The following is a 5509-nucleotide window of genomic DNA, read 5'->3' as shown; positions in this document are numbered from 1 at the left end:
AATGGGGATGGCATTGAATCTGTAAATTACCTTGGGCAGTATGGCCATTTTCACGATATTGATTCTTCCTATCCATGAGCATGGAATGTTCTTCCATTTGTGTCCCATTTTATCTCGTTGAGCAGTGGTTTGTAGTTCTCCTTGAAGAGGTCCTTCATATCCCTTGTAAGTTGGATTCCTAGATATTTTATTCTCGTTGAAGCAATTGTGAATGGGAGTTCACTCCTGATTTGGCTCTCTGTTTGTCTGTTATTGGTGTATAGGAATGCTTGTGATTTTTGCACATTCATTTTGTATCCTGAGACTTTGCTGAAGTTGCTTATCAGCTTAAAGAGATTTTGGGCTGAAACGATGGGGTTTCCTAAATATTATAATGATGTCATCTGCAAACAGGGACAATTTGACTTCCTCTTTTCCTAATTGAATACCCTTTATTTCTTTCTCTTGCCTGATTGCCCTGGCCAGAACTTCCAACACTATGTTGAATAGGAGTGGTGAGAGAGGGCATCCCTGTCTTGTGCCAGTTTTCAAAGGGAATACTTCCAGTTTTGCCCATTCAGTATGATATTGGCTGTGGGTTTGTCATAAATAGCTCTTATTATTTTGTGATACATCCCATGAATACCTAGTTTGTTGAGAGTTTTCAGCCTTTGCCTTCTTAAAGGTTTAATTTGCCCTTAGGTGGACAGAGAAGCATAAAGTTAATTTTAACTGCTAGTTGGTCGCAGTTCAAAAGCCTCATGTGTGGTTTGAGTTTCAGCTTAGATCTTTCCTTACATGTCTTTCCTGACAGCTCCTCAGATTTAGATAGTGTGAGGATCAAAACTGTATGAAGGTGCTTTACTTTTGATAATCTGTGAACATCAACTAGGATAATTTTGATTGTATTTGAAATGTTTTTCAAACTCTTTGAGAGTCTAGGCAATTTCACTTGGGTTCTTTGATTAATTTGCTAAGTATTAGGATTAAATCAAGAAACCTGCAGTTTTAATTGAATTGCCTTTGATTTTGTTTCTCAAAAAATGGGACAACAAAAATACCCACTTAGGACTACTGTTTCAGGCACTGCCTAATTGCATTTATCAGATCTTCTTATATTCATTCCATGAGGAATCGAAGACCAGTTCAGTCAAGCAGCTGCCAAGGTTACATGTATAATAAAGGGCACATTCCCAGATCAAGCCCATGTAGACTGACTCTAGATTCTGATTTTGAACTGCTCTATTTCTGAATTGGAGTTTAACTTCTCTGTTACCCCTAGGTTAATGGTGAGTGTTTTCTCTCTCTCACCCGAGTTAATTCCATTAACTCTAATCAGAACCCTAATTTAGCATATTTCCGGTAGAGTTGTCCTACTCTAAAGTTTTTGTGCTATGTCTTAACTGTCTTTTATAAATGAAGGGACATCTTCCTCTGTAACATATGGGTGTATTGTATAATCTTTGAACAGGCAAAGGCATTCCAGAGAAAAGATAGATGAATTTCATATATTTGTATTAAAGCAATCCATTTTATTAAAACATAGATAAATAGTGGATTATTTAGGCAAGTTGCAGTCTATGTAGGTTAACCACTAAGCTATGCTTCCTCTCTTTGCATGCATGTGTGTATACATGTGCTTTTCCTAAAGATGTATCGAGGCTTAGTACTTTCAGGATGAGTTTAGTCCTGCACTGTGCCTTGAAAGATGAAGGGAGGGAGTTAGAGACAAAGATAAATTAACTGGTTAACAGGATCCAGGTCCAAGTCCTCAGATGCCTATTAAAGAGTTCAGGCTTCACCCTGGGGGGAAGTAGGAAGATTTTTGAAAGACTAAGTACTGGAAGGACATGATCAGGTTTGCAACTTAGAACTATCACTGTGGCTGCAGACCTAAGAGTAGACGAGAAGGATGGGTAGAAAGGTTAGGAAACTACATTTTCCAAAACAAACCTGCACGTTATGCACATGTACCCTAGAACTTAAAGTATAATTAAAAAAAAAAAAAAAAAAAGAAAGAAAAACATGGAAAGAACTGAAAGGGTGATCCTTGGAGTAAGAGCCAGGTAGAGAGTTTAGGGACTTAAGGAGGATTTGGTAAGAGATGTATTGTGAATTCTACATCCTAAAATTTTAATTTTTTTTTCTTTTCTAGAGATGATAAATAGCCAAAGATGTCAGTGGCGCTCATGGACATAGTAAGCATAGTAGGAACTGAAAAACTAGAAGCAATGAAAATGTCAACTATTTTGACCTAAAAGAAGCAGTGTCTTCAGAATATTTGATCATAAAACCAGAAATTAAAGGATGAGAAAAACATTTTTCTGAAGCTTATACTTTCACATTTACTAGAGAGCATATTTGTATGGATGGGGTTGGGTAAACACTCAACAAAAGTTTCTTTAAAAAGAAAAAACCATCCTGGTTTGATGTTACATAATCACCAGTTGCCCTCTGCTTCCTTCCCTCCCCAAACTGCCCTGTTGCTAGCAGGCTCACCTGAGCTGAGAGGCAGCCCTCACTCCCCATTGGCACCTCACTGGGGCCTTCTTTACACTCTGGAGAACTTCACAGGGAATCTGTATCTGTAACACAAAGGCTTCCTGGTCCAGATGTAGATAATAGGTCTGACTGGATATTTAAGTCCTGCGGACTTACTCTGCCAAAATTATTTAATCATGTAAAAATAATTTATAATTCTTATAAAGTATCCCCATCATAAAATAATGAATGTTGGGGTTATTGCATTTATGTGCACGTGTACAGTATACAAGATTATACATTAATAATAATGATTTCAAATAGTTATTGTCAAAGCTATTTTTCTTATGTTTATGAAAGTGCTTATAAAATTAATGTTTTATGAGGCTGGAGATGTATATTTTATAATTTCATTCTGATATTTGTTAATATTCACTTCCACTGCTGGGTTTGGTTGATGAGATTGACATTGTCTAATTTCAAGCTTTTTGAGTGCGTACTCTTTCATGGCAAGTACGAAATAACTAGTAAAAAATATACAAATATGCTTAACAATCAGTAGACTTTCTCACATTGATTACTTACAACAGCTTTAGGTGGAGTGAATCAGATGCTTGTATTACAGAAGCATCTAATGCAAAGCAAAATCAAATCACTTGTATGAGTGCACAGAGGTAGGTGTGGAAGAAAGTGAAACACTATTTTAGGTTTTGGTTACACTCTGCTGTGGTGTGCTGCCTGGTATTTGCGTTAACCTGCAAATACTAGGGGTTATGAATTGTTTCTAAGTGTATTATTAAAAATAGCCTTGCTTCATTTCTTCCTAAAATGGAGACAAACGTGTATAGTGTCTATCTTACCAGTGTGTGTAAGAATAATATCTTAATGCGTGTAACATGTTTATGGGAACCTGTATTTCAAAGAGCTATTTTTGCAAGTGAGACTAACCTTCTAAGAAACTTTTTTATTCAAACTTTTTTCTCCATTTATAACTGTTCTATTATTTCTTAATGTTCAGAACCCTTTTCATTATCTATAAGGCTGTTTTAGGTAAGTAATGAGAAAATAATAATAATATATGGAAAAGAATGACTGAGGAGTCAAGATGTCTGTCAATCAAGAATGAGTATGTCAGCCCTTGTATTATGATTTTACCTGGGAGGTGATAATTATTGGATGATGTAATGTAGGGGCAGTGATACTACATGGTATGTAAGACTGTTAAAATCACTGAGGTAAGATATTATTTGAACTAAGCACAGAAATAGAGACAGATTTTTAATGCATTTAATTATCAAAATATCTAAAGATTTGGTGTGGCTGTTCACTGGAAACAAATGGCAGACAAACAGAGTATTTCTTGGAGTCATAAATGACATCATACTGTTTCCAACTTTCTGTGTAGCTTCTTTCTTCAGTTGGTCTTTGCTGAGATTTCCCTGTGTCAGAGAAGACTTCCCTGGACATCAGTGACAGTTATTGATTGCTCATGCTATGAGCTCTTCCCATTTCTCAGCCTACTTGCAGTAGGTGAGGCCATGATACTAGTTATAGCTGATTGCTTAAAGACTTTAAGGCTCTGTATGTGACTTTCCAGCTCTTGTCCACTGCTACTGCAGCTCTGGCAGGACTACAGAGGTGCCTCGTGTTTCAGATAGGGCAGCCTCCATCCACCTGTGTCCCTGAATGACTAGAGCACAACCACTGGTGACCTATGGTGGACACAGAATGTGGGTAAGAAATAAACTTATGCTACACCACTGGGATTCAGGGGCTAACTTGTTACCACAGCATAGTCAACCTTTCCTAGCACCTCATTCTGTCTAAATTTAGCAGTCCTACCCCACTCCATGCCTCCCCAACCCTTCACTCTGCTTAGTTTCTTTGTAGCCCTGGTTACCGCATGACCTGTCTTTGTTTTACTTTCTCACATCACTTCTTCCTGCCTCCATGCACATACACAAAAATTTAAACTCCATGCCTGGCCAAAATAAATGTTTGTTAAATAAATTTTGCCAGTTCTGTTTGCAATTTATCAGAAGCAAGGAAAGAAATCCTATATAAAGTTGAGCTGTGCTTTAACAATTTTTCATTTAGGGTAATTGCCCTTTTTTAAAATGACTGTGCATTTTTTATGATGAATATAAAGTATTTAGCAGAAATATTTTTTATTAAAATTGTTGAGCTTGTGGAATGAATCTAGCAGCCTATGTGAAAGAAACACTATGCTGGAGAGTCATCTTTCTGCCACGTGTATTCGTTACATTTAACTCTAGTTCTCCATGGGAGATGCATGCAGAGATGTGAAAATGGGACGTGTCTTCCTTCTTCAAAGTTGCTCCAGGGTTTGGCTTCAGGTGCCTCCTGGTTTTTGCCCTCCCTTTTCCCTGGGAGTTCCCTCTGTTTACTTTCATGAGGACTCTTGGTATAAAACATCTTTGTATACCTGGGTGTGTGGGAAGGAATTGAAGGCGAAGGTAGCAGTCATTTCAAGCTGAAGATGTTAAGTAGTCATCTAGCACTTGGTTTTTGTAGAACCTCCTGTGGCCATCTCCACAGTGTCGTATTTGAAAGAAATCTTGTGTAAGAACTGGTCTAAGGATCACTGACCGTGAATGATGGATGAGGTAACAGAATGGCCATTTTAGAGACAGGCAGACTAGATATTGGTTACTTTGATTTTAGTTGACAAAGTTTACTTGCTTTTAAGTTTTAAAACAATACAGCAGTGTGAACTTCAAGTTGTAAACTTTCATTTAGAAAGTTCAAAATTTAATTCAAATATAAAATATTCTGAATTTGAATAAAAACTTTAAAACTCATTCTTCCTTTTCAGTTGTTTTAAACACAAATGAATCAAGAATATGATTATCACCAATTATTACATGTTTATATTTCTGTTGTATACTGAAGGGAGTGGTAAAATGAATGCTGGAGGAGGATTTTGGTTGAGAAATTGGGAAGAGGAGGAAGTAGCAACTAAGACTGAGATGAATGGCCAGTTAGGAAACTCAAGAATGTTAAACAGTAGGGAACAATAAAGTGTTTC

The 5509-nt window shown here is 36.9% G+C and overlaps 1 long non-coding RNA gene across 1 annotated transcript in view; it reads left to right on the top strand.

Moving 5' to 3' along the window:
• Positions 1–5280, top strand: part of LOC108536950 (uncharacterized) — an 8239-nt gene extending 2959 nt beyond the window's left edge. Inside the window, exon 2 of the long non-coding RNA XR_001887669.1 lies at positions 2135–5280. This is a non-coding gene — a long non-coding RNA (uncharacterized LOC108536950). The remainder of the gene's footprint in view (positions 1–2134) is intronic.
• The last annotated feature ends 229 nt before the right edge of the window (positions 5281–5509 follow it).

Source organism: Rhinopithecus bieti, unplaced genomic scaffold (assembly GCF_001698545.2).
Source record: "Rhinopithecus bieti isolate Rb0 unplaced genomic scaffold, ASM169854v2 scaffold_13112, whole genome shotgun sequence".
In the NCBI taxonomy this organism is placed as follows: domain Eukaryota; kingdom Metazoa; phylum Chordata; class Mammalia; order Primates; family Cercopithecidae; genus Rhinopithecus; species Rhinopithecus bieti.
Note: the sequence above shows the minus strand (reverse complement) of the source record. Positions and strands in the feature narration are given on the sequence as shown.